This window comes from Lutra lutra, chromosome 1 (assembly GCF_902655055.1).
Source record: "Lutra lutra chromosome 1, mLutLut1.2, whole genome shotgun sequence".
Lineage (NCBI taxonomy): Eukaryota > Metazoa > Chordata > Mammalia > Carnivora > Mustelidae > Lutra > Lutra lutra.
Genome location: NC_062278.1, coordinates 28,696,910 through 28,717,469, shown reverse-complemented (window position 1 = coordinate 28,717,469; position 20,560 = coordinate 28,696,910).

Sequence of the window (20,560 nt, the reverse complement as noted above, 5' to 3'; positions counted from 1 at the left end):
CTATTTAAACAAGGAAAATGACTTCAAAAAGATGAGCCACATGAAACATAAAAGTGAAATAAAAAATTAAAGCAATGACATACTTCTAAAGAAATCTCTGTGCTATTGTCAAGAATGAACTTAACATCACACACAAGTTGCGGTAGTAATAATGGCATCTTGTATTTGTACAATGTCTTTCCAATAACCTTACAGTTCTTTTATGTCATAAAATGATACTTATTAAACCTTCAAGATGCTAGTGGGCTCATTTTCAGGTGAGATCATTGAATGCTGATCCACTTCTTAGATTAAGCCAGTAGAAAAGTGAGAATTAGAATCCAGTTTTCCCAATTTACAATACAAAAGAACGGAACTAGACTATCTGCCACTTAAAGCTGTTGGAATCTAGAAGCTAGATTCTAGCTAGTAGCTAGAAGGTACAGTGGACATTTTTGGTCTTTGTTCTGACTCTTGTCTTACCATTCAGTAAATATCAAAACCAATTATTTCTGAAGGTCCTCCTAGGCAGCTGATTCTTGCTAAAAGAATAAAAGATGGAGAATTTTTTAAAAAGCAGGTATAGAGGTGCCTGGGTGGCTCAGTCTGTTGGGCATCTGCCTTCCGCTCAGGGTCATGATCCCAGAGTCCCAGGACCCAACCCCCTGTGGGGAGCCTGCTTCTGCCTCTCCCTCAGCCCCTCCCCCTGGTTGTGCTCTCTCTCTCTCTCTCTCTCCCTCTCAGATAAATAAATAAAATCTTAAAAAAAAATAAACAAGTAAAATAAAAGCAAGCTTAATATCCACTGTCTAGCCACAAGAAGATTACAGTGTAGCTGAGGAAGTAAGACATACACAAATCAGTTCTTGAGCAAAATATTATTTTATGCTTTAGTATTAAATGCTATTTTCTCTGAAGACTTTTCTGTGATGCTGCTGCTGGAAAAGAATTTTTTTTTTAACTTCCGTAGCCTTCCTGTCACTGTGTTTCTTACAACATTTGTAAAAGGCATGTATTTATTTGTGTCTTTTCTCTGGAATCAGAGTTGAAGCTCACGGAAAGTAGGAACCGTGTTTTATTTTAAATCAGATTTCATTCCGTGCTTCACATGGTTCAGGACACAAAGTAAGGGCCCCATTCTTTTTGTTGAACGACATACAATAATTTTACAATACAGACAATTAATTATATCATGAGGACAATACATGCAACAAAATTGTTGAACCTGTTTTGATCCATAATGAAAATCCACCGGGCTCAAAACAATTAGGAAATAATCACCCCAGTCCTGATATTCGTTTAGTGTCTCAATAGCCTTAACAAATTTGTTGAAGTTGAAAAGTTTTTTTCTAACCATTATTTTTCACTGTTATTTAAAACTATAAGGAACATAACTTAATTTTACTTTCCTCCATAAACAGATGACATAAAAAAATAAAGTGAGGAACTTGCATTTTCATCCCGTCTTCCAGATTTTCTGGTCATCTTTGCAGACTTCACTCTGCTTACGTTAGCAGGCATAAGGAGAGAGTGAAGCAACTAAAGGAGGACAGGACCCATGAATTTCCAAACATATTTGGAAGAACAGCTAGTAGCCTGCTAAATTTCTTCCCCAGGCAGCATGGAAGCAATTTCTATGGGCCCCGGAATGAGGGGTGTTAGTGGTCTGGGACAGAGCTGCAGAATAACTTTTCTACCTCACCGAAGGAAAGAAGGGAGAATAATTGTGTGATAGCTCATTACTTTCTCTTGTCATTTCTTTCCTGTTATACTTTGTCCTTCATGGAAAAATGGCACATACTTTTCATGAACGTCTGATAATCACATGTTTATGCAAAATGTTTCTAAATTACATTGTTTTCCTTTTGCTCCCTGAGTGTAAAATAATTTAGATTTACATGTTAAATGCTGACCCGGAGAGATAGACATACACACTTAGGAATGAAATTTCCTTCCCTTCAAGAGGTTCCTAATCTTAGAAAGGTTGATTTCACACATAGAGACATATAGGACTTTCCCAAATAACTAAACAAGTACCTAAACTTGTCTTTAAGGAGATCAGTGTGCTTACATTGTGCATAAGCCTAGGACGACATTTTTTTTTTTTTAAGACTTTCAAAAATTACAAGTTACTTTAATTACAAATGAAAATTTCAAGACAATATTTAATTTTGAAAGAAATCACAACATATACCAATAACATTATTTTGTTTACATTTTTTGCTAATGTATACATGTGATTATGCCAAGTTCAAAATGTATGAAATTAAGCTTTTTTTTTAATTTTTAATTTTTTACATTTCTTTTCAGTGTACCAGAATTCCTTGTTTATGCACCACACCCAGTGCTCCATGCAATACGTGCCCTCCTTAATACCCACCGCCGGGCTCACCCAACCTCCCACCCCCTGCCCTTTCAAAACCACTTTTGCCATTTTGAACATCTCATCACCCTCTTCTGTTCTTCTGAGAGAGGGAGAAAAGAGGAAGGAAAAAAAAAGTCAGGAGTTTTGCTCCCCTGAAAATGACTTTCTGGAAAGGTTCTAGATTTATTGCGGTCATCCGGCACCAAGCACTTTGCAGGCGACACTCCACGTTGTTTTTCTGAACTGCATGACATAACTTCCTAAGAGAAGCCATGATGTCTAGGCCATCCAGGGTCAGCCAAGGTCAGCTCCTGTTCCCACTATAGTGAGGCACTGGAGTTGGCTTTGCTCAAAAATAGCCTGTGTCTATGTGGTAGAATTAGCTTAGCTTGATAGCACCAAGCCCCACATGTGGAGCCAGAAGTCCTGCTTTCAGAGGGAAAGGACTCTGAGCCCTCTAACATTGCTGTTATGCAAGTTTTTAATTAGTCGTGAGGGCACTGATAGCCAGTGCCCCGGGATGGCATCATGATGACAAGAGCGGGTGCCTCAGGAGGATGCCAAAGGGACGCATTTGAAAGAATATTTTCTTTCTATCAGTCCTAAAGAGAGTCCAAATAACAGGATCTTGGATTTCTACTGGTATAGGGTCATTTACCCCCAATCCCTATAATTTACCATAATTTGTTATGGCATTTCCATCTTCCTTCTTTTCCAAAAAGCTGCTCATCTCAACAACTTAATCCAAGTAATGACAAATTTGATTGATAGGCTAAACCTCCATTAGACAGATGGACTTTATACTTTGAGCCGTCCCTGGCACTTGAGTACATGCCTCAAGATTGGGTAGTTGAAATTTTAACTGTAGAAGAAACAAATTCAGTTGACCAGAATTATAGAATTCCTGTTTTTCTCCCAAATGTTTTCTCAGTAAAAATCTTATTTTGCAAAGATTTTTGCAAGAATATTAGTGTGCTATGAATAATGATTTATAAGTGCTGCCTAATAAATCACTTTCCTGGCTCACAGCTAAATATTAGTATCCCTTTTGTTTTTACAGAGAGACAAAATGAAAGTCATAGATTAAATTAATGGAAGGAAAGTGAACTACAAACTCTGGTTACTTCTACTTTGGCAAAGTGAATTATTCATGAAAACTCTATTGCAGGCTTACAGTGCCAAAGGTAGACCTCAGGATGATTTTTCTCAGCTTCTGGGCCCTGGGAGTAATTGCAAAGTGGGTAGCAATTACTTTTGGCACCCCTCCCACTTCAGATCCAGTGCCCTGCTCCCACCTACTTTTCTGGAACCATGTGTTTAGTAGACTTAGCAAAGCTTATGGTTTCCCAAACTCTTCTCTGAGTCATTCCCCTCACATCTACCCTGCACTGAAGGACCCCAGGGCCCATAGTTGTTATATTCACATCCATCATGCACCCGCACATACACATAGTTTCAGAAGATAGTTTTCTTTTTATGGGCTCAAGATCATTCATACCAAGGTACATGTGACTAATATGTTTATAAATTCTAAGAGAAGTCTGATAATTAAAATGAAACTTGAAATGGATATGATATGGTGGGAAGACAGTCTTTAACTTCCTTATTCCCTTGTTTCTCCCCTAATATCTTTCTGCCCAATTGTCATCTTCCAAATGGTACTGAGAAGAATTCATCAGCAATTAGTGTTCTGCTTTTGAATGATTTCTTTATCCTTGTTCTTGAGAATATAGACCTGTAGACCTCGGGCACAATTAAAACAATCTCTTATCATACAGTTTGAGGAAATGCTAGGAATTGAACTCCCTGCTCCCTAACTCATGGCAGGCAATATAGCATTGGCGGGGGGGGGGGGGGGTGTAGAAGAACAGCCTTTGGGTCTAACTGCTGGTGTTTGAATTCTGGCTCTGTCCCTTCGTAGCTATGTGACCCTAGCCAATTTACTTAACCTCTTTGTAAGATGGGAATGCTAATAGCAATTTTTTTGTCAGATGATTTTAAGGATTCATTGATACAATAAATATATAGTGCAGCACCTGGCATAAATTAAGCTCTCAATCAATGTTAGCTATTATTATGACTGTAGGCAAAGCCATTATTATATATTATAACACCATCTACCAAAGAATCCCCAAGTGGGCAGCTTCAGGGCTTACATGTGATTATATCCCTCTTTGAGCCTCCCGCCTTTTAATATTTCATCTTTACTTATTGTTTTTTCATCTTTCATTGTTTATTTGGGAATGCTGTGCATCAGGCTCTGTGCTAGGAGCTGTTGTGAGCTGTGCAAATATGGCTGCTATTCTGATGCAACTTTCAGGGCAGAAAGAATAACAGGGGGAACTAATTTAAAAAGCAATTTTAACGGTGATAAACCACATGTGAATAATAGGTATTATGAAAATATATGAGATTCGGGGTAGGGAAACTAACTACTGGGATCAGGAAAGAGTCTACCTTGAAGGACGAGTAGGAATTGGATGGTCCAGAGTTGGGGGTAGAGGAATAGAAAACAATGGAAAATGGAAAATGGAAATGGAAAATGGAAAATGGTGTGCTACGGACTGAATGTGTCACCCAAATATTCATACATTAAAGTACTAGCCCTCAATGGTTGGGAGGTGGGATCTTTGTGAGATAATTAAGATTAGATGAGATCATGAGAACAGGGGGCTCCAGTGATGGGATTAGGGTCCTTAAGAAGTGGAAGAGAAAGCAGAGGGTTCTCTCTCTCTCTCTCTCTCTCTCCTCCCTATGAGGATGCAGAGAGAAGGTAGCTATCTGCATGCCAGGATGAGAGCTCTCATCAGAAAATATATTGGCTGGCACCCTGACCTTGTATGTCCCACCCTTCAGGCTGTGAGAAATAAGTGCCTGTTTTTTAAGCCTCCTACTCTGTGTTGTTTGTCATGATAGCGCAAAGTGACAAAACATGTTGGAGAATGCATTTGAAGAGATGGAAGAAAGATGGTATGGCTGGAGAAGAGGAGAGTAGTGGTGGTATTTCAGAGGCATTGGGGAAGTGATGCAGAATTCAAACAGAGTCAGGGCATGGTCCAGAAAGATCACTTCAGGGTAAGATATTTGGACATGTTTGGTGATATTTTTGGTTGTCACAACTGGGGGTAAGTAACTCTACTAGCATCCAGTAGGTAGAGGCCAAGAATGATGCTAAACATCTTACAATGTAGAGGACAACCTCCCAGCAAGGAATTATTCAGCTAAAAATGTCAATAAAGCCAACATGGAGAAACCCTGGGGTAGATAGCTCATCATAAGGATCTCGAAGAGCAGGTGAAAAGTATGGTGCTTTATCACAAGAATATGGAGAATCCATTGGAGAGTTGTAAGGAAAGGTGTGATGTGGTTCTATTTTCTTTCTTAAAAAACAATCTCTGGCTGCCGTTGGAGAAGAGTAGCCGATAACCTCTCGCAAAGGTCAGATGAGAGGTGATGGTGGTTTGGACCTGGCTTGACTTAAAATGTATATCCCAACATCTCCTGAGCTTTGAACTGGGGAGTGAATGAATTGGATGTGGAAAAAGAAAAATAGAAAATAAAAAATAGAAAATAGAAAAAGAGAAAATAACTGGACTCCAGAGAAAGGGAATTGCGCTTTTCTTCAGAATCTTCTGGCTCTTCCAAAAGCACCTCCTCTTCTCCTTCCTGTCTGTGCAAGTCACTGCTGACTCTGCTCCGGTTGGTAGTTGTTACCACAGAGGCCTCGACACCTGCTCCGCCTTCTCCACCTGCTTTTTTCTTTTGCACTCGGCACTTTCTACTAAGAATCATCTCTTGTGGGCTCCTCTGCTCAGTGAGCCTCACTTTGGAACCAGATGTATGCTGATCTCTGCTGCATGGATTCCCAGTCTTGCCTGGCCCAGTGTGAAATCTTCCATCTATCAATAGTGTCAAAAGCTTTGAAAATGGAACATCTGTCTCCTACTTTGAAACCGCATTTCTAACAAATTCCATAAAACAGCAGCCTTTCATGCCCGCCTTCTGCCAGGCACGCAGTATCAATGTGGGCAGGAATTTCCAAGATAATCCAGACTTTAGGTTATCTGATGCTTTTAAATAAAAGCACTTCATCATGGATCTTGACAACTACCTTGAATAGCCATCCTCAATCTTTTCTGGAAAAAAGACAAGATGTTATTAAATCTAATTGTGATTTGAATTTTAAATTTGGAAGATTTTTTCCACTACCTAAATTCATAAATCAGGAGAAGTCCTGATTGGGTAGTGAAAAATAAGGTTGCCATATCTATGAGTCATATTCTTACTTAATAGGAACAACAAAGTAAACAGTCTATATGGAGGCAAATAGAGTTAGATGTTCCAAGGTGCATATATGAGCCAGTTATAGACTAGATCGTGGTCTCTTACACTGGGGTCCAGGACCATCTGGAAAGTAAACGTGTGAAGCAGCCAGAGGCCAGGGAGTAGTGAGTACCGGAATCTGCTGGAACGAGAGTGTATATATATCCACCTAAAAGTGTATCAATTAAGTAAAAAAGAAAAAATTAAGCAAGGTGGAACCAAATGAAACATGTCTATGAGGACCAACTGAACAATTACTGCCAGTTTGCAAATTCTGGCCAAAGGAAAAATAAAGACCTCCATTAGAAACTTCAAATGCAGTTAAAGAGGAAATATTCCTAAAATATTGAAAAACAACCAAAGATGGATGTATGGTGAGACGCAGGGGACAATTTCTAAATCTTCTCTTCCCCCTCTTGATGCTGTATTATTTATGGGGATCATAAAAGTACAGAATTATTTCTCTTGTTCTCTTCCTCTCACCATTTCTTCACCACCCCTCTCTTTCCTTCTCACACACACAACAAAACAGCACCATAATATTCGGGGTATGAGGTCAATCAATGGAAGCAAAGAAATATGTAATCTTTGCTGAACCGCTATCCTTAATGTGTGTTGCCGCATCTGTAAGCCCAGAAAAGTAGGTCATCAAAATCTGAAGGGACATATTAACTGTAATGCCTGGTGCATAATAGAGCACATTAAAGACAGACTTTCAGCCTTAACTCTTAATCTCTTTTCCAGCTTTGGTAGATTTAAAAATCTGATATTCCGAGCACAGCATTATGCTTCCCGAGCCTACAGCTGTGCATTGCTTTCTATCTTGGGAGATGTTTTTGCACAGGTCTGAGGAAATGCAACCCAAGGGAAATGCCATTTTAACAAATTTCAAGGGAAGGAGGGAGGGAGGTACTCGTCTTCTTTTTGCCGCAACAGGATTTTGCTGGGGTGGCAATGTTGTATAGTTATCAAACAGATAAATAAAAATGAAATTTTCAATTTAAAGGAACTCCAGTACTTTAATATTCATATGCTGCCATTTATTCCTTAAAAACCCAAAGACCTCTAGATGTAATATGTGCCATCCTTATCCCGAAGTTTACTTTGGTGGGGGGAATGTTCAGACCACTCTCGTATTTTCTCAACCATTCTCTGTGAGATGGGTAGAAATAAGGAGAGACAATCAAAATGGAGGAAAGGGGCTGGGGGTTTTGGCGGTAGCAGATGGCTCTTGCATTGACTGAGGATGATGGGAATACATGTGTTGTGGCCCCATTGTGCATATCTAAAAAGTTTCTGTAAGATTTGGATCCCAAGCCCTCACCGGGTTCCCTAATTCCGACATTCAACAAATACCGATGAAGGGTAGACACCATTCTAAATATCACAGATGGGGTGCTGACTGAGACAGATAAGATCCCTGTTCTCATGAAGCTGAACTTAGAGGGAAACAGTCTATGAACAAAAACCCAGAAAGATGGCACATATACTATGCAGAGACTTAGCTGAAGGCCTAGATGGCTCCTTGGGTTATATGGTCAAGATGACATACCAGTTGAGACGAGGGGACACAGAGGAGCTAGCCCTGGGAAGATTCCAAGGCTGGAAGGTACTGGAAACAGCTAGTAGGAAAGCCCTAAGGGGGGTGTGGTGGTTCCCTATGAGCACTGTAACAAAATATCACACGCCCAGTGCCTTAATACAACACGCATTTATCATCTTCTCGTTCTAGAGGTCAGAAATCCAACATGGGTTTCACTGGGCTAAGATTAAGGGGTGGACAGGTCTGCTTTCCTTTCAGAAGCTCTAGGGGAGACTCTGTCTCCTTGACTTTTCCAGTTTCTGGAGCCAATGTAGATTCCTCGGTTTATGTCCTCCTCCTCCCATCTTCAAATTCAGCAGGGTGACATCTTCAAATCTCTCTGAATCCAACTTTCCTGTCTTCCCTCTTTCACTTACAAGGAGCATTGTGATTAAACATTTGGCCTACCCAGATAATCCAGGATAATCTCCACATCTAAATCTTCAATTTAGTCATAGCAGCGAAGTCTCTTTGCCAAATAAGATAATATATTCACAGATTCTGAAGATGTGGACATCTTTGAGAAACCATTATTCTGTCCAGCACTGTGAAAATGAGCATTTCTGCATTCTGGGGACAGAAAAAACCAATGTGATAGGAATGTGGCTGTAAAATAGAAAATGACAGGGGAGGCCCAGTGCTGACTTCCCAGGGGCAGAAATTCACATTCACCATTTTATTGGATTTCCTAAAGATCTTATACTGCCACAAGAGCATGAGGACATTCAGCCTTTGGTGTTTCTGATCTTCCTTGATTAACAATAAACCAGGATTACAATTCCTTAGTCTAATTTTCTAGCTGTAAGTCCCACACATTTTAGCATTTTATTATCTACTATCTTTTTTTTTTTTAAGATTTTATTTATTTATTTGACAGAGAGAGACACAGCAAGAGAGGGAACGAAAGCAGGGGGAGTGAGAGAGGGAGAAGCAGACTTCCTGCTGAGCAGGGAACCTATGCAGGGCTGGATCCCAGGACCCCAGGATGGTGACCTGAGCCAAAGGCAGCTGCTTAACAACTGAGCCACCCAGGTGCCCCATATTCTATCTTATATTCTACTTCATAAAATGGAAGAATTTCAGATCTCAAGAAAATTTGAAAGATCGCTTCATTGTGTTCTTAATTTTTGCAAAAAAAAAAAAAAAAAAAGAATTAAGACCTAAAGAAGTGAAACATCTTTCCTAAGAAGCTGGACCTGACACCAGAAGCTGATCGTGCAGCGTGCCCATCCATTGCACGATGACCTTTCAGGTGTGTGTGTTACTTTTCCTAATCACAACTGTTTCTGTGGGCACAGGTGTTATGTTGGTCTGGATGCTCTCAGGCCAAGCATGCATAGCTTTCCATGCATAGAACAGTAGTTGCTGAATAATATTTGTTGAGTGAAGGGTTGATTCAGTCCATTGCCCTTTCTTTTTATCCAGAACAGATATGGTAGCACAGAAACCTCCTGATTCGGAGGATGCTTCTAGGTATGTGGCATTTTTCTCTCATTTGCAAAATACTTCAAATGGCTTTCATGCCAACTGGACCGGACAAACCAATCATATATGGGTGTGCATTACTCTCCTAACAGCTTACCACTCTTGGGGGAAGGTTTTCTTACTTAGAGGGTTACACTCTTACCTCTGCAATGTATTTTTTACAAATATTTCTTTATATTTTAGAGAAGTTTGAGATTTTCCAATCCTCTAAACTATCCCCCTCCAAATTCGACTTGTGGCAAAGGATATGTAGATAGAACAGTTAACGAAGGAGGAAACTCAAAATATTGTGAAAGAAAGGAAATAGTCCCACTGACTAATAGAAATTTGGTTCCATAGATTAGAAAGTTGATTGGCACCAGAGGTAAATTTTGCACTTTAGTATTTGACTCTGAGCTTTGTAGATAATGTAAAAGCTACCAGCAACTTCCAACTTGCTCCTAAAAATAACCTATTTAAGTAACTTCTGAAAAATGCAGGAAATGGGGAGACAAAGTGATTCACGTAAAGAGGAACAAAAGAATTTCTTACAGCCTGTCCTGGGTAACAAAGCTGGTTGGGGCAGATCCCAGAGGCAGAGAGGGTGTGTTTCTCGGGTGTGGGTCAGACCTATAAAGTTCAGGGAGGAAGGTTTGCTGAGCTCTGAGCAGGTGAATGAAGATTTATCTTCATGTCGCTGCTCCTTAACTTTTCTTAAGATCCTCACAGGGGAAATAAAAACATTTCTAGATCCTTCTTTAAACTGTGTAGTGTAGTCGTCACGTCAGACTGTTCACCTACATCTTACCAAAGGTAATTTATAATCATGCGTATACTGGGTAAATCAGTATATTGAACCAAAAGCAAACCACAGGTTATTTATACAGAAAGCCAGCTCCCACAACATTCTGTTGATTTATTTCACTTTGGTAAGAACTGAAGAGAAAAACAGCGACAGGGAACATTTTTTATGTTAATCTTAGGGCTTTTTGCTTTGTAGAACACTAATGTGTGTTTCCAGCATACTCGAATCCCAGGTTTTGAAAGTTCTCCGAACATGTGAACCCATTAGGTATTCTTAAAAATAGTTAACTAGAGCAACATTATATGGCAATGTTACATTTTTATGATAACGTCATTGTATTATTTTAACTTATTTAAAATTAAGAGCTTGCAGCATGCAGACTGTGACTTAATATCGTAAAATAAGGTCCTAGACCCTCAGAAGCTCAATAAATACAAACTCTGAACAGGTTAAAATTCAGCAAACTATTTACTGCTCATTATTGAAAGCTTGGGCTCAACAGAGACCCATAAGATTTGGCTTTTGCGTTCAAGGAATTTGAGGTTCCTTAAGATTTCAGGAATTTCAACTCGATATACGAGCTTCGGATCGAGTATGAAATATATGAAGACAATAAATCTATAGACTTGAAGCAGGAACGAAAATTTAAAAAAAGAAACGATTTCAAAGGGAAGTTGACTAGCCAACTGTTGATTGATGAGAAAAGTGTGAAAGATGACGAGGCTGGAGTAGCATTCAATACTAATCACAGTGACGGTCTAATGACAGATCCCCGGGTAGTCCCTGCATGTCAGCTAGAAGGCCAAGTCCTTTAGGTATATTTCTGAGCCTCAACCTCATATTAGCTGAACTCTGCAAAGAGTCATTAGCCCCATTCTAAAGATGAAACCTCCGAGGCTCAGAAACGTCTCAGCTAGCTAATGACAGAATTGGGACCCAAACATAGATACAGCTGGCTCCAAAGACTGCATTTTCCACCATAAAAGAGCATAAGCACAGAAATAAAAATGTGATGAGGTGGCTTGAGGGGAGGATACACTATGCATAATAATGGACAGTAAATTTGGATGGGTCTTATGGAGCAAAATTGTGGGGTGATTTAGGTGCCATAAGGAAAAAAAAAGTTCCGACAGGGTTGGTTCTTGGCTAAATCTCTAATTCTGGTGAACGCCGTGTGTTCTCTTTCTTTATTTCTTTTTTAAAGATTTTATTTGTTTATTTGACAGACAGAGATCACAAGTAGGCAGCAAGGCAGGCAGGGCGGGGCAGGGCGGGTGGGAAACAGGCTCCCGCTGAGCAGAGAGCCCGATGAGGGGCTCAATCCCAGGACCCTGAGGTCATGACCTGAGCCGAAGGCAGAGGCTTTAACCCACTGAGCCACCCAGGCGCCCCAACGGCTGTGTGTTCTGTGCCGATCTCTGGCTCAGAGTTCGGTCCCCGGGTAGAAATATACATATAAAGTCTTTAGCCTAGCATAGCGCCTGATAGATGGTATGTGCTTACTAAATGGCAAATTTCCTTTCTTTCTGGGGACTCTAGACTCCTTTCTTCTCTGATTTTAAAGGTTCTTCGGAGTAAGTAGGTCAACGGCCCAGATTTCCTCTTCCCTTTTTCCTCTCAAACCGGAACAACCCGAAGCTCATATTTTTGCTATCTTCTTTACACCCTGGTCAAGCACAGTAGGTGAAGCCAAACCCAAGACTGTTACTAGTACAACATGGGTGGGTAGATCTCAGGTAAAGCACTGTCTTTCAGCAATGAACAAAGAACTGAAATCTCCATTTGGAAAGAGGAGAAACCATTTTGAGAGTTATGCCAGTAAATAAGTGTTTCCAAGACTCCAAGTGCAGAAAGGAAGCATGAAAGGAAATGGAGCTATTACCTATCTTTACGCTGACCTCAGAAATGGAAGAAATGACTAAAAGGGGAATAGATATCTTAAAATTGAGGACAGGAATAACAGCTTGAAATGGATAAAGGATGAGGGTAGCTAGAGATGAGAAACCATACATGAGGCTAGGGCCTTTCAGATCAAATAGTTTTGGAGTGCTATTTTACGAATAGCGTAAATAACGTAAAAGGTGATAACCAGTAATGAGGCATTCGTGCATGCACAGTATCGAGAACCAGCAAGTAGATGACTTTTTAAAGGGTATATTATTCTTTCTTTCACCCAGAGCAGCTCTTCTTAGAGAAGCAAAGGCAGTTAACCTTGATTTATGCCAAAGATAAATACAAAATTAGCACAAAGAAGAAATGATGGGTGGGGAATTACGAGGCTGTGGAATTGATTGATTATGTCAAGCAATAGTTGATCTAACTTTGTACTCTAAATAGTTCAATACTAGGCAAAATTTACCACTGTCCTCCCATCTCTTTTTGTTGTTGCTGTTAGGGGATCAGTATTATTTTCTGTAAAAAAGGAATCTGAACGTGGTGAGAGGAAAGGGAATTTGTCTGGTAATGACAGGAGAGATTTGTGTTGATGGCTCAGAGAAAGCAAACCAATGGCGTCCGTCTTGGAGAACGTTCTTTTCCTCACTTTACAACCTTCGTACTTTAAGCATGGTAATGTCTTTGTCCTTCTAGTTTCCTTTTCTGTGCTTCTTTCTTTTACCTTTTCCATTTGGGAACCAGTGAACTTTATCTTCCAAAGCTTCATTTTATAGGTAAAAATCATTATATCTCAAAGTGTAAGTGAATATCCCATCACTCAGGCAGTAGATACAGATTCTCACATAGACACTGGTCCTCTTTCACTGTGCCTGCCCAGCCCTCCTTCTACTCTACAACAGGATTACTGTTTTCCCTGTCTCTTCTCTCCTGTCCCCATGTGTGTGCCCATGCACAAGAGAGGAGCTGACGGGTATGGACAGGAGGTGTTGTTACATAGGACTTTCATGAAATACTGAACTCATATTAGCTTATACATTCTCAGTCGTGGGTCAGGAGCTAGGAACCCAATGAGATAATCATGTTTGCTTCACTTAATTCATCTTTACTCAAAAAGAAAGAGGGAAAGACAAATTCAATAAGCCTCGTGTTTCTCATCTTTAAGCTTGGATTATGATAGTGAATGTAAAAATTAGACTAAGTTTGTCTTGTATCTTCAAGCTACCAGCTACAGAAGCTGCAAGAACCTTTGTACTTGGTTGAACCTTCCTGCTGGAGCGGGTGCCAAGATTCTGGGACCCAGGGGCAGGTAGAGGAGTGGGCTATAAATCAAGGTTCCATGGCGGTGTTCTCTTTGGGGTAATTAGTGGTTTGTCTATGACGATTGGGACTGAATTTGGAGGCCATGTTCACAGGCCTAACTGTCCTACGTGTGCTGCCAAAGCATCTGACTGCATTACTTTCAGAGCAAAGGTAATTAGGTGTTCTTGAGGAGTCCTACTATTTTTCGGATTGAGTAAATCCCAAACAGGTGCAGTCCTAATCCAGGGCCTGGGGAGGAGCCCCTGGAGAGCCAGCTGCCGTGCTGGACCGCTCCAAGAGGACGGCAGTGAGCCCGAGAGAGAAAGCAGCAGGAGAGAGCAAGGTTCCAGAGCCCCGAAGTGCGGTGGTTTAGTACCAAAACATGGTGACGGTGGGAACAGCAACACTCCCACCACCCCGCTGTGAAATGGGTGCCGGTACCCAGAAAGCCAGGTCTGATCACCATGAGGACACTGAACGTAAAAGCTGGAGGCTCAGTGTTTCTAAAGGAGTTATCTTTGTTTGTAATTTCCCTTCTCCTCTTATAAATAATCCAAATCCAGATGCCAGGATAAATGGCTGGGTCACTGCCCTGCGGCGTGGCAGGTCTGCAAAAATAGAGTAGGGATGAGGGAGGGCAATGTGCGTAGAGCAGCCAGACCTGGTCCCGGACATTTTCACTTGCGTTCCGGGGACAGGTTTGGAAACTACGAATCTGAGCAAGCTAAGGAGAAAGAAAAGAGTGAGGAGAAGGAAAGAGAAGGAAGGGAGACAGTGAGAGGAGAAGGAGTGGTGGATAAAAACTAGGGGAAAACAAGAGAAAAGTAAGACAGGGATGTATAAACATAGACTCTGGTTTTCAAACCAGCTTTGGCCAACCAGCTTGGACATAAAGGGACTTGGTGGCTGGGGGCTGACACAGGTAGGTGGATGGGCTGGAAACCCGCCAGAGGGTGTGTGTGGGGGTGTGTGTATGTGTGGTTGGGGGAGGGAGGAGGTCCCGGAGGATGGATAGGTTTTGACGCATAGTGCCCAGGCAGGGCTGACTCTGGGGCTGACCCTTCTGTGAATGAGAGCTAGATGCACATGCATCTTTACACATAAAAAGAAAAATGAGAAGAGAGTGAATTATTGTTTGAACCAAGCTCAACTACTCCTAAAATAGACAGAGTAGCCGAGTGGTGAAAGGTTAATTTCTGGGCCCCCAAACCCTCCAGCAAAGCTTCCAAGGGGGCTCCTCGGTCTTTGTGAGTGATTAAATGAATAGCCTGTGATCATCACCTCCTGGGTCCCAGAAACCAAAGCTTCCGTATTGATCAGTATTGAGCAAAATGAAGCGACTGAGATAGTCTATAGACTCGCTGGTTTGGGGGCATAGAAGTCTGAGCATTTTCTGTAGAACTGGTATTTATTGTATGGAGGGTAATTAATGCTTGCCTCCCGAACAACCTCACTTTCCCTTTCCTGGAGTCCAGAGCCTCTCTTTAAATAGCTAAGCCTTCAAGCTTACTGAATATCTGTCATTGATGGGGGGTAGTTATGTACAAATGTGTTTATTTGAGGAGGATACTCGAATGTGCACTTAAATTGCTTTGCCTTCCAGGGGCAACAGAACATGTCTTGGCTCTGCTGGCTGGCAGAATGATGTATGGGACAGGGGTCACCATTATTTAACTTGAGGGCCACTGAGAGGCTGAAAGTCTGGCAAGGACTAAGAAGAGGAGAAGACGTGGGAAGGAAAAAGGAGGGACGAAAACAAAGAGCAAAACAGAAGCAGAGGTACTACGGGAGGAAGAGGCGAAGTGACAGCAGTCGTAGCCTGGCGTGACATTTCATGACACCAGGACGATGGCTCCCTTCTCCGGATCTAAACTGGGTTGCAGCGTGCGGGCTCTGCAGCCGCCAGGACGAAGCAGCCTCTCTACCAGGACCAATTTGGAACAGAGGAAGAGCCCTCCGGATGGAAAGATCAGCCCCTGTTCAGGGAAGAACGTGCAAAAAGCACAAACGCCCATCCCTGTGGCAGGAATCGAGAGGAGAGGGATATTTTAAAGCTCCATTAAGAAAGAACTTTACTCAGGGAGGAGCTGTTAATAAGTAATGAAACAAAGTGCCTGTTATGGAGATTAAATGCCCCTGTGTCTAGGTACAAAGTTCAGGCTGCAAAGTGCAGCTGTCACCCCGTCACTAACCCCACCACAGCCTTAGAACCCCCGGTTCAAAGTGTGTCTTGCTGCCTTCCTGTTACCAGGCTGCCCCGTGCAAGGTCCGGCCAGGGTTCAGAGTTCAGTGTCTGACGCTCTGCTAACTGCCTTCTTTGTTTAGCTCGGGCCGGCTTTAGATAAGCCTCGAACTGCTTATTTAAGACGATTATTACATACAACTGACAGATTATTTTCCCAGATTCTTACACGGATGCTTTCTATGTAAGCTTAAGTGGTGCCAAACTAATTTCGGGAGAATCTGCATGTGCGCGGAAGCAACTGATATAAGGACGTGTGAAACACGAGGTCAAAAATGTCTTTCTAGGGAATAACCAGGCCCGAGCAGACACGCCAAACTGAGACCCTTTAAAGTAAGTACCTGTGAAGAAAGTTCAAAACAGGTGTGAAACTATCAAAGAGCAAAGATCAAATAAAGACTAGACCTACCCTCGAGAATCCATAAACCTTTTCCCCGTATGAGGGTCCCTCAATAATATTCCTTTTTCTAGGGAGCACCCTTCTTTTAATTGTCCTTTTTATTTGTCTACTAAAGACTCAGAAGGAAACTCACTTTTTCCGGGAGTTGCCATTGCTTGACCCTATCTAGCGACAGTCTTGGGAAGGTAGCAACCCATTAATGTTCCCATTTTATTTTATTTTTTAAAGATTGTTTTTATTTATTTGACAGAGAGAAGCGAGAGAGAGAACACAAACAGGAGGAGTGGGAGAGAGAGAAGCAGACTTCCCGCTGATGTGGGGCTGGATCCCAGGACCCCAGGATCATGACCTGAGCCGAGGGCAGCTGCTTAACAACTGAGCCACCACCCAGGCGCCCCTATTAATATCCCCACTTTATAGATGAAGAAACTGAGACCCAGAGATGTTAGCAACTGGCCCGGGATCACAGAATTCATGTATTGCAGAACCAAGACCACAATCCATCTTGTTGACTTTCCCTTCTAGCACTTTCTCTCACAGTCCTCTTTGATGCTGACAACACCAATTTTCTTTAAATGGGTAGGGTTCTTTTTCATTCTTTACCATTATGGAAGTGAACAGAATCCAAATAAAACCCAGGAGGGCAGGCCGTTTGGGAAATGTGGTTTGAAGGAGCACTTCAGGTAGGGGCTTAGGGAAACAGAGCCTGGTGCCATGTTGGCCCAATGCCAGGATCTTGTGATTCACGTTCCTTCTGCCGAACACGGGTGCCAAGGAGGCAGGATTTTAGGCTAGTTACCCAGTCAGTCGGTTAGGGTGCTGCCCCTTCCAGTGATAGCATGGATTAATATTTTACCTCAGAAAGGGGCACAGCCCTTGGTGATATACTAACGTCCCACAGGTTTAGAATTTTAAATATTCCTTGTGATTCACAAAGTCAATCTATTTTCTTTTCCCATATTTGTTTACATTAAAAAAGAGTTTAAGAAATCACAAGCAGTGTTCATTCCTTTGACAGTTGCCTGTCAAGGCCCACCATGTTCCAGATATTTATTGAGATATTTACGTGTACGTGTTTACCTATATAGATATTTTCTGCACCCACACTGTGTTCTGGAAAAAGGGCACCAATAATAAATTCAGATATGTTCCAATCTTAGTCCTCAAAGAGCGGGAACTATATATAGTAGGAAGAAAATAGTAAGAATGGTCCTGGCCTGCTGTGAACTGTGTAAGACTGTTGAATCACAGACCTGTACCCCTGAAACAAATAATACATTATATGTTAATAAAAATACATAAATAATAATAAAAAAAGAATGGTCCTCACCAGTGATAGTAGAGATACAAACAGAGTGGTAAGGGATCAGGAAGAGCAGGGAGAGTTAGCCGTGAGTCTTAGCTCATGCTCAGGACAGGGCACAAGAATGGGTGTTTGACGGTAAAGCTTTAAATCCACACAGACACACCAGGAAGTACAGATTATCTCCACTTTGCAGACAACTGTATTAAAACTCAGTGAAGTTAAGATACTTATGCAAAGCCACACAGCCTGTAAACAGCAAAGCACAGGTTTGAACCCAATTCTCCACCCAAAGAGAGGTTGGAAAAACACAGAACCAGACAAAAAGAGAACAGAAATTATCAGAAGGGAAAGAAGATGAGGAACCTACTGTCTTCTGAATGGCAAGTTGGAAGTGGGTAGTGGGGTGGGGGGAGGTCTCTGGGTGATAGTAGGTGTTTAAAGGCACAGAGGCATGGAGGTCAGAAACTAAAAGGTAATGCAGTAGGGTGGCTGATAAAGTAGGAAGCACAGTGAAAGGCCCACTCCTAATCCACTTAACACAAGCCAGTGGAATGAAAGGGTTGAACAAGTGCATCTTCAATGTTGTCTTCTCTTGGCTCCCTTTTCTTTATACCCATCTATATGAAAGGCGCTGTACTGTTCTGCTTGTTTTATAGTGTTCTTATACCCTGTTATGATTGCAGCTATCACCTATCTTTTGAAGACACACCCTAACCTAGATCTCTGGCCTAGATCTTTCTCTTCAGATACTGATTTGTATTTCCAGTTGCTCATTCAATGTATCCAACTGGGGGAACTCAGAGATCTCTATCTATACTTGCAAACTAAACCTGCAACCGAAAAACCATTTTTCCCTACATTCCCTCCGTGGACCATGCCATTTTATTGCTTCAGTCTCCCAAACCAGAAACTTGGACATTATCACTAATGTCTTCCTCACTTCCACCTGAGAAATCCAGCATATTGACAATCCTCATAGTTTTACCTCTGAGATGTCCCCAAATCCATCACCTTCTCTCAATCCCCTTACCCACAGCTTGGCTCATCTTTATTATCCCTGTAGTGATGGACCAATGGTTCTCCAGTCATGTTCGATCCGTTTCCTTCACTCCTATCACTAGTAGAAATGATTTGTAAAGCATGAAACAAACTGAGTCAAGTCCAGTAATGCTTCTTCCTTGTTTTAAAGACTTTAATGAGGACCATCTATTTTATTTACAAAAGAGTTTGCAAACCAGTTGACCATAGACTAACATTGGCCAACAGACATTTTACTTGGTCCAAACAAGTATGGAACCATTGTGTTTTAAATTTGAATTAATTGTCAACATAAAGGTTGGATGTTCCACATAAACGTGGTGGTTTTTGACTTCTGTTGAAAAATCAAGATCTAGCGACACTGGGCACTCCATCAGATGGAGCTCCCTAGCAGCTGCCTGTTATGGAGGGTCATCGACCTCCATATTTGATACAATTTGATACATTTTACAATTTGATACATGATACAATTTGATACAATCCTCAGTCATAGGTCATGCTAATAGTATGTACCCTTGATATGATAGAGTATGATGAGAATGGCACTTGATTCATGTCATTTTCCTCTCCCACAAACCCATAGCCCCAGTTGAATTATAAGAAAAACATCAGAAAAACACCAATTCTATAGAATACTGACAAGTACACCTCAAAATTGCCAAGGTCATCAAAAAACAAGAAAAATCTGAGAAACATCATGGCCAGCAGAAGCCTAAAAAGACAGGGTGAATAGATATAATATGGTGTTCTTGATGAGACCATAGCACAGAAAAAAGTACCCTAGGTAAAAACCAAAGAAATCTGAACAAAGTGTGGACTTTTTTTTTTTTCAACTTTATCGATTTACAGTTGACAACATTGTAAGATATTTAAAGTGCACAGCGTGGTTTGATAAACATGTATGTTGTGGTAGGAGTCCTCACATCTAGTTAATTCACACACCCATCAATTCACATACCTACCTCTTTTTTTTTTTTTTTTTTGATGAGAACATTTAAGTTCTACTCTTAGCAAATTTCAATGATGTAAATGATGTAATACTATGTTATCAACTATGGTCACCATGTTATATAATAGATCCTCAGACCTCATTCCTCTTATAGCTGAAAGTTTATACCTTTTACTAACCTTTTCTATTTCTCTGCTCCCAGCCTACTGGCAACCACTTTTCTACTCTCTGCTCCTATCGAGTTCAATTTTTTTTTTTTTTTAAGATTCCACATATCAGATATCAGTAATATCACAGAATATTTGTTTTGTTTTGTTTTGTTTTTCCCTGTCTGGCTTATTTTACTTAGCATAATGCCTTCAAGTCCCATTCATGTTGTCACAAATGGCAGAATGTCCTTCTGGGTCATGGCTGAATAATATTCCAGTGTATAAATATACCACATCTTCTTTATTCATTTATCCAGTGACAAACACTTATGTTGATTCAACATGTTGGCCTCTGTGAATAATGCTGCAATGAATATGGGAGTGCAGTTATCCTTTTGAAGTCCTATTCTCATTTCCTTTGGATTTATACCTAGGAGTAGAATAGTTGGATAAATGGTATTTCTATATTTAATTTTTTGAGGAACCTCCATACTGTTTTCCATAATGGCTGAACAAGTCTTCATTCCGTTCAACAGTGTATCCCTTTTTCTCCACCTCCTTGCCAACACTTGTTATCTTGTGCCTTCTTGATGATAGCCATTCTAATAGATGGGGTGACATCTCATTGTGATTTTGAATTGCATTTCCCTGATGACACTTTTCATGTACTTATTGGCCATTTGTATATCTTCTTTTCATGTACTTATTAACCATTTGTATATCTTCTTTGGAAAAATGTGTGCTCAGTTCCTCTGCCCATTTT